Raw genomic sequence first — 9,338 nt, forward strand, 5'->3', positions numbered from 1 at the left:
ATAGTGCATAGTTTTGTAACCTGCTTCTTTTTCTTTACAAACCAAAGCATCTTTGCCTCTCATTAAATATTTTTTATTTGTGTTAAATAGTCTTTATATGCTTTTATAAATTTTCACTGTTTTGAATAAAATTTTGACAAACAGCCCCATAGCAGTATCTTACTGCATGTTCCTATTTTTCTATATAAATTTCTAGAAGTGTAATTTCCAAATATGCAATATTTTAATTCTTTTGAATTATGTCACCAGTTTAGCCTCTAGAAATGGATCCATTCATTCTCCCACAGGCAGAGTTTGAGAATTTCTCTTCATCCTCTGAAATGTTCATCAGGACTCCTTGTTTCCAAATTTAAGTCTTTTAGTCATAATTTTTCACGGGCTCTTCAGCATTGGAATACCTTCAACTCCCTTTTCTTTTGGAAACTCTCATCTCTTCATTTTCCGAACAAGATTCTTGCCTGGATCTGGCCCCTGTGGGAGTTACTCTTTCATGGCCTCTGCTATCTACTCCTAACTGTGGGCATCCACTAAAGCACCCTTGTCCTTAGCCCTCCCCTCCTTCCAGTTATGTCATTTATCCATCTATCTGTCCTCTATCTATCATCTCCCATAGCTTCAACAAGTACTTTCATGCACACCCATTACAGATTTGTAATGCCAGGTTTGTAATGTTCCCCCAGATCAAGTCACTAATTTTTGAGAAGTTGGGGGAGGGAGAAAAAAATTTTTTAAAAGTCACTAATTTTCAAATGCTTGTGAAATGCCTTCTTGGAGGTCCTATAGGCCCCGTAGACATTCACCACACCCGCAAACTGAGCTCAACATTTCCATCAGCTCTGTGCCTCTTCCTGGCTTCTCTCTTCTAATGATGGCTGTACCTTTCTGCAGGACACCCAGGCTGTGCAGTTAAGAGGCATCTATGATATCCCCTTTCCTCAGTCACCGCCCTGCACATCCAGTCAGTCTTTACATCTTTTCTTTTCTTTCCATTCCCCCTGCCACTAATGTGGGCTCCTGTTACCTTTCCCTGGTAATCCTCTTATGGTAACCACTTGTGGTCTCTCCTCTGTACAATTGATCTTACACATTGCTGCCAGATTTTCTACAACACAGCTCTACCCTGTTAAATTTTTTTCACACAACTCTGGGACCCAGGGTGGTTTCTTTACCTTTCTATAACTCAATTTTTCACCAGCATTCTGGAGATAATAATAATACCTACTCTGGAGGGTGGTTAAGAGAATTAGAATGAGATAATCCATTCTATGGATTATCTTACTATTAGCACATAGTAAGGACTCAGTAAGCATTAACTATTGTGTTGCTGATTCTAATAAAGTTCAAAGTCCTTAGCTCGGCGTTCCAGGCTCTCCATGAGCAAGTCTTGTCTTTCTACCCTCATGTTCTCTGTTCACCTATGGGTAGCTTGTACTGTGGCAATACTGCCACCAGCCAGGACATTCACCAGGAACTCCTTACTCTCTGTGCCTCTCTGCGCATGTCCTCTAAATTTCCTCTCCAAGCTTTGCTCCAGAGTATGTATCTGTCCAACTTCTGAGAGGTGGAAAATTGTCAACCATGCATGCAGTCAACTATTTAGAATGCCAGCTTCATGAGAACATTTATTTTGTTCACTGCTATGCTTCCAACACTTAGCACAGTTGCTGGGCATATAATAAATGCTCATTAAAGATTTGTTAACTGGAACATATAAATTTGAGAAACATAATTCAAAGTTCTGTTTGTTTTGAGACAGTGTAAAAATACAAGTTTTCATCACAATAGAACATGGGGAAGAGTCAGCTCATGCCCCGTGAGGTTTGAAAAAAACGTTTGAAAAAACTCTCTCACAGGAGAGTTAGAATTCTTGCCTGACTCTCAGGGTGGGCTTCCCATGCTAGGCCTTATCTTGGAAGAAGATTCCCCCTGCAGAGACACTGACTGCCAGGAAAAGAAACCTAGACACTTTGAACTTGGAGCCTGCACCATAATGGGCTAAATTCTTGGGTGGGAGGGACTATAAATTCAAAGTTTCCATTGTGACTCTATATTACAATATGTGTAAACTTGGAGCAAATATCTCTTTCTTCTGGGAAGACCACTTCAATGGATGTCTTATAAATGCAAAGATAAACCACTTCAATGGATGCTTCATTTTTTTGCAAAGATAAACCAACGACTTAATTCTTAAATGGAATCGATTAGAGATCCCACAGCTTGAGTATTCTGCATAACATATAAATGTCTTTTCTATAACAGGATGTTATCTTTGCAGATTAATTTAACTTAGGGAAATGTTTCTTTTCAACATATGGGTCTAGTTTGCCCTGTCCCTGAAAATTAGGGTTCCTTCTTGGGAGTATGTATGCATTCTGATTCAAATAGTTCTCCAAAAAAAACTAGAAAATAAAGGGCAGGGGGGCCTATATTTTCAACTTCCTCACTGGTAGAGGGCATCTTGACCTGAATTGCCGAAGCCCACCCTGAGCTATTCTGCTGAATGCCCACTCAGACTTTCAGTTCAGCAGGAATTCCTAGACTTTGGGAATGTACTCACATCAGATGATTATGTAGTGGTAGATCGGCCCAGTGGGGTTCCAGGCAAGACCAGTCCCTGAGAGTTCCGGAATGGACACACACGCCATGAGGCAGCAGAAAGGACTGGAATGGGAGGACTTAGAGAGCAGGTGAGATAAGGGCTGAAGCTGGGTGACAATCTCCCCCCCTTAAAAGTAGAGGGGCCGGATATATAAGAGGGCAAGTAAGATCTTGCAATTACACAAATGGGCCTATCAGCCAGCAGACATCTGAGTGATGCAATGAAAACATGGTCCTTTGGCGTAGGTCAATGTCAAGACACTTCAGTAGGACCATTCCTACCTAACTTGGTGCTCTGCTGAACTGCTGATCTTCCCTCCTCCCCAATTGCCCACTCACACTAATTTGTTCATATCTGGATCTGAACAGCTTTGCATTACTCTGGACACACATTTCTTATCTTTTCTTCAGTTGCTGAAATAATTTGGCCAGGGTCAATTATACATTCTTTCTTTATGAATGTCATCATCTGAATATGATGTCAAATATTGTTTCTAGTAATATGGTCCACTAGATGTCCAGAGAGCCTCCCCAGTACAGAACATCTAAGAATGCATTTTATTTTGACTTTTTATTATAAAAATTTCCAAACACAGATAAAAGTAGACAAATAGTATAATGAACACCCACATATCCTGTCGCCTAGATTTTTCAGTTATTAACATGTTTCCATTTTACCTCATCCTTTTTCCTTTGACTATTTTAAAGTAAATTACAGCCATCGTGATGCTTCGCCCCTAAATATCTCACTATGAATCTCTATGGGGAATTCCTTTTTTAAAAAAGTAAACTTTCATTATGTGAAATTTTAAACATACTTTGTAGAGAGAAAAGTAAACAAACCTCTATATATTTACCACTCAACTTTAGTTATCAATCTTTTTCCAATCTTAGAAACATCTTTTAGAATAATGATTGAGTTGGCATAAAAGTAAGGAAAAATTCCCAGTTGCCTAGAGATTATAGAAAGCTTGAATTGAGACAAGAAAATAAGTTTTGAAGCTGGAGTTTGTGTTGGAACAAATCCTGATTCCCTGGAGGCCCAGGGCTTGGCCTCTTAAGGGCCACAAATAAGAGGGATGGGGACAAAGCTTGGGATTCATCCAAGGCAGGAAATCAGATCAGAGATCCCTGAAAGGTGACATCTTTACTGAATGAATAAGAAAAAATTCCACCCAACAAAGGGAGGTGGTAGGTCTACCGGCGCCTGGCGCAGCTTTGGCTCCATGTAGGAGGGGGGAAAAAGAAAACATGTTTTCCTACGAGGTCCTAACCACAGCCCCACTCTCACTTGAATTTGGGACCAAACATTTCAGGAGGCCCTAAAAGACTCCAGGCTAAAAGTTTGGTATCCCCTGGCAGAAGAAAACAGAAAACAAATGTATTTATTCCTCCTCTGTAGAGGAAAACATTTGAAAGCCAAACTTCAAGTCATTCCCCCAGATAAAGTTCCAAGAAAGAGAAACTCACAATAAAAAAATCACAGAATACACAGGAAAACCAACTACCATGAGATTAACAGAAACTACAAACTGCAGAATCAGACCAGCAAAAAGACCACATATTAATATGAATTATCATATTAATATAGAATATATTGTAATATATTATGTTATATATTAGAATATAAAATAATTGTGCTTAATTTGTTAAAAATAAAAGAGGTATTAAAAAGATACTTAAAAATACCTAGCATATGAGTGTAAAATGGTACACCTCTGGAAAATTATTTTGCAGTTTTAAATAATGTTAAACATATACCAAGTCAGCCATTCTATCCCTAGGCTATTCTCTACACAAGAGAAAAGAGTGCGTATGTCCACAGAAAGACTTTATTCTTAATCACCAAAAACTTGAAACAATATGTATGCCCATAAATAGTGGGATGAATAAATTGTTAGATTCATACAACAAAATGCAGTAAAAAAAAAAAAAAAATCAGCTATCGACACACACAACATGGATAAATCTCAGAAGCATTATTGGGTAAAAGAAGCCAGACAGAAAAAAGTACATGCTGTAAGGTTCCATTTATATGGTACTACAGAACAGGCAAAAGGAATCTATGTTAATAGGAGTCAGAATAGTTGTTACCTCTGAAGGATTATTGATCAGAAAAGTGGCACAGTGGAACTTTCTGAAGTCCTGGAAATATTTTATGTTTTTTTTTATTGCAGCATATTATGGGGCTACAAATGTTTAGGTTACATATATTGCCTTTGCCCTGCCTGAATCAGAGCTTCAAGCGTGTCCATCCCCCAGACAGTGGACACCGCACCCATTAGGTGTAAATATACCCATCCCCTCCTCCCCACTCCCACCTGCCCGACACCCGATGGATGTTATTACTATATGTGCACATAGGTGTTGATCAGTTAATACTAATTTGATGGTGAGTACATGTGGTGCTGGTTTTTCCATGCTTGTGATACTTCACTTAGCAGAATAGGCTCCAGAGGTATCCAGGATAATACAAGAGGTGCTAGATCACCATTGTTTTTTGTGGCTGAGTAGTACTTCATGGTATATATATATATATATATATACCCCACATTTTATTAATTCACTCATGTATTGATGGGCACTTGGGTTGTTTCCACATCTTTGCAATTGTTTTAACCTTGTGTTTACGGGGATGTACACATAGGGGAAAATGCATCAAGATATACACTTAAGAGTTATGCATTTTACAGCATATAAATCATATCTCAGTGTAAACAAAAAGGACCTAGCTGATTTGGAAAAATAAACATTATAATCACTGAAATTAGAAATTCAATTAATAAGAAATTAGAAGATTAGACATAGCAGAAAAGAGAATTCATGAACTAGAAATTGAAAGAGCTGAAGAAATGCAGCACAGAGAGAGGCAAAGCTGTAAGGTAGATCAAGAGGTTATGAGAGGCCAGATGCAGTGGCTCACGCCTGTAATCCTAGCACTCTGGGAGGCTGAGGCGGGAGGATTGCTCAAGGTCATAAGTTCGAGACCAGCATGAGCAAGAGCGAGACCCCATCTCTACTAAAAATAGAAAGAAATGATTTGGACAGCTAAAAATATATATAGAAAAAATTAGCCGGGCATGGTGGCACATGCCTGTAGTCCCAGCTACTCGGGAGGCTGAGGCAGGAGGATCGCTTGAGCCCAGGAGTTTGAGGTTGCTGTGAGCTAGGCTGATGCCACGGCACTCTAGCGCGGGCAACAGAGCAAGACTCTGTCTCAAAAATAAAAAAGTAGCCAGAGAGAAAAGATGGATTGTTAGAAAGTGATAACAAGTGGATTGACAACTAACTCTCAACAGTGGGTGCCGGGAGACAGTGGGATAGATCTTCAAAGCTCTGAGAGAGAATAACTTACAACCTAGAGCAGTATTTCTAGCAAAAACTGTCTTTCAAGAATAAGAGTGAAATAAAGATGTTTTAAGACAAATAAAAAATGAAGATTTCGGCCGGGCGCGGTGGCTCACGCCTGTAATCCTAGCACTCTGGGAGGCCGAGGCGGGTGGATTGCTCAAGGTCAGGAGTTCGAGACCAGCCTGAGCGAGACCCCGTCTCTACTAAAAATAGAAAGACATTATATGGACAACTAAAAATCTATATAGAAAAAATTAGCCGGGCATAGTGGCGCATGCCTGTAGTCCCAGCTACTCGGGAGGCTGAGGCAGTAGGATCGCTTAAGCCGAGGAGTCTGAGGTTGCTGTGAGCTAAGCTGATGCCACGGCACTCACTCTAGCCTGGGCAACAAAGTGAGACTCTGTCTCAACAAAAAAAAAAAAAAAAAAAAGAAGATTTCTACCAACTGACCCTCACTAAAGGAAGAAAAATTATTGTAGAAGAAAAGTCTGAAATGAAAGGATGAATGGCCAGTAAAGTTAATACAATATAAATAAATATTGACTATGTAAAACTGTAATGTCCTTGTATAATTTGTGGGACTAAAAAACTAGAACTAAATATTGAATAACAATAGCACATAAGCTGGGTTAGGGTGGTGATCAAAGTTAAAGCACATTGGGATCATATATTTTTCTGAAGGAGAATAAAGGTATGATTGACTTTAGATTTTGGGAAGTTAAATGTGCCTGATAGAACATCCTAGAGCAACCATCAAAGAAACAGAAATGCAGTATTACTTCCAAACTAATAAAAAAATAGAACTTAAAAAAGTAGGATGAAAGATAATCAAATAACAAAAAAATTCTTAATAAAAATGAAAGTCATTAGAAAAACCTTAGATCCATGGTTTCCAGGCTATAGTAGGAGCATGCCACTAGGCTGAAAGAGCCCTGCTTTGGGACATTAATCTGGTTGGAAAATAACTGAGAAAACATGGAAAGTGTCTTAACAAGAAGTGTTAGAGAATCTGTCATTGGCATTCTCTTCTTGTAGATGGAACACAATCACTGAGCAATTCTAAATAAATACTTAAATCACAGGGATCTAAAAAATGATGTCAAAACAAAAGTTTGAGTCTCTATTTTTCACAAAAATTTCCAAGAGTTTATCATCAAATTATGATGCCAACAGCAGTAGGGAGGAGTAATCAAATATTTTATTATCAAGAATAAATCAGGGTTGACATGAGAGTGGGTACAGGGAGTAACACATTTCAAGGCAAAATTCTGCACATCGTCTGAAATTTGGAAGTAAGTAACAGGACTTACCACCCCAAAACTAGCTTTAAAGTACAAAAAATTCAAGGCAAATGAAAGCATCTAAAAAATATCTTAGTAATTAGATTTTTTATATATGGAACAAAGCATTATAAAGGATATACAATTCTGTTACTCAGTCTAGTTGTTCTGCTAAAACAATTCAGAAATGAAAGAGCAATCGAAACTTAGAAAAATTCATAGAAATTTTCAGAACACTGGAAAAAATATTAAATGCATTTATAATTGGGGTAGTTTTGCAGTAAAAAATATACTTTTTCGTGACATTGTCTTTTTTTAAACTATTAACTGATTAACAGAAACCTAATGAGGAAAGTAGGATGTACTTGAAGTTGAAAATATTTTATTTCTGGGAAAGCTTTGTCTGTCATGGCCATGGGGGATCTAATTTGTGAACAAAAGCAAGTGTTTTGAATTCCAAATAAAAAAGAAATATAAAGAGAACTTACAACTAATTTAAGGTAGTTTCTACAAATTATGCAAACTTGTTATGAAACTTGGACAATTACTTAACCTCTCAGTGCTAGTTTCCTTATCTGAAAAATGGAAATAAATCATAGAACCTACCTTACAGTTTTTTGGGGAGGATTCAATGAATGTATACGTGTAAAGCATTAAAAATAGTACCTGGTACACAGTGAGCATTTAGAATTATTCATGAAATAATAAAGATGGACATTGTTTCCATAAATTACTCATAAGATACAATGAGATAACTGAAGGTGTAAGGCTGCCTAGCTCTAAACTTGTGCAAGGTCCCTGCAGAAAATGTCCAAGGTCATCTAAATTAAGCAGCCATTCATGGGTGCCATGGATGTGGATAAAATCATTGGGAGGCTCTTACACCCGATTATTATGGAAGCTGATTTTAATAAAATGCAGGGCTCTGTCTACACTGGAGCTGCTGACACAAGTGGAAGATGTAATGTGTTGCTACAACGTTTATGGAGGATGAGCCAAGAGCTTTGTACACACATTGTCATATACATCTTGGGGATTTAATGGTGTTGAGGTTTGTCGGGATATGAAAGAACTCTGAAGGGATCTCAGTACTGTCAATTCTTTGTATGACACTATTCATGCATCTCTGAAAAGCTGGCAAATTTTCAAAACATTTGTAAGCTGAGTGAAGGCATAACACAGAGGAAGCTCCTGGGTTGTTGAAAACATGTTGGATTAGTGGTTGTGGTGGAGGGACTTCTGCAGATTACTCAAATGCGGCAAGTTGTATCAAGCTATTCTTGAAATGCACAGGTGGCCGGTGCAGTGAGGTCTTGGCTGACTTTGGTTTCCAAATTTAAATTCACCTTTTGTTTACAAATTTTAGCAAAATTTAACAATGGGCATTGCAGGCATTTTTTTTTTCCTAAAGAGCTTCTAATTGAAACTGTAGACATTTTTCTCTTTTCTGTCAAAGATTGAAGCTCTATTTCATGGTTTGTCACCTGAGAGAAGCAATAAATATTTCAAACCCATTTGAGACAGAACAGAGAAATTATGCCAATAAGTAATCCCCAAAGGTTTCAAGATGGAAAAAAAAATTTTTAAGGAAGAAAATGTTCATGGTGATTCAGATAGTACATTTTCAGGTAGTACTACATCAGAAAAACAATTTAATATAGATGTTTATTTCCAATAAATAGTGGCCATATTATTAAACTTATGTTTTTCAAAAACCAATAACAGCAAAATGGAAGAAATTTCAGAAACACTTTTTCATGGGACAGTATGTTAAAGGAAGAAATAGCTAGACACATGCAAAAATTTTCAGTGTGCCTGTCTGCTATGCCCACACCAGACTCACCCGCTGCTAGTCCTGGGTCCCCCCTGGCCCTTTTTCTGGTAACAGCCAATTGCATCGGGGTGGTTCCCTTGGACTTATAGGGTGAACTTGATTTTGGGCCAGACTCAAACAATGAGGTTCTCTCTCAGGCATTTGAACTAAGTGACCCAGAGGGAAGTGGCATTTGGTAAAGGGCAGAGGGGCAGGGAGTCAGTGTGCAACCTGGGAGGAGGGACAGCACCCCAGTAGAGAGGCCTTCCTGGCTTCAGTCCTCATTCCTCAGTCCT

This window comes from Eulemur rufifrons, chromosome 19 (genome assembly GCF_041146395.1).
Source record: "Eulemur rufifrons isolate Redbay chromosome 19, OSU_ERuf_1, whole genome shotgun sequence".
Taxonomy (NCBI): domain Eukaryota; kingdom Metazoa; phylum Chordata; class Mammalia; order Primates; family Lemuridae; genus Eulemur; species Eulemur rufifrons.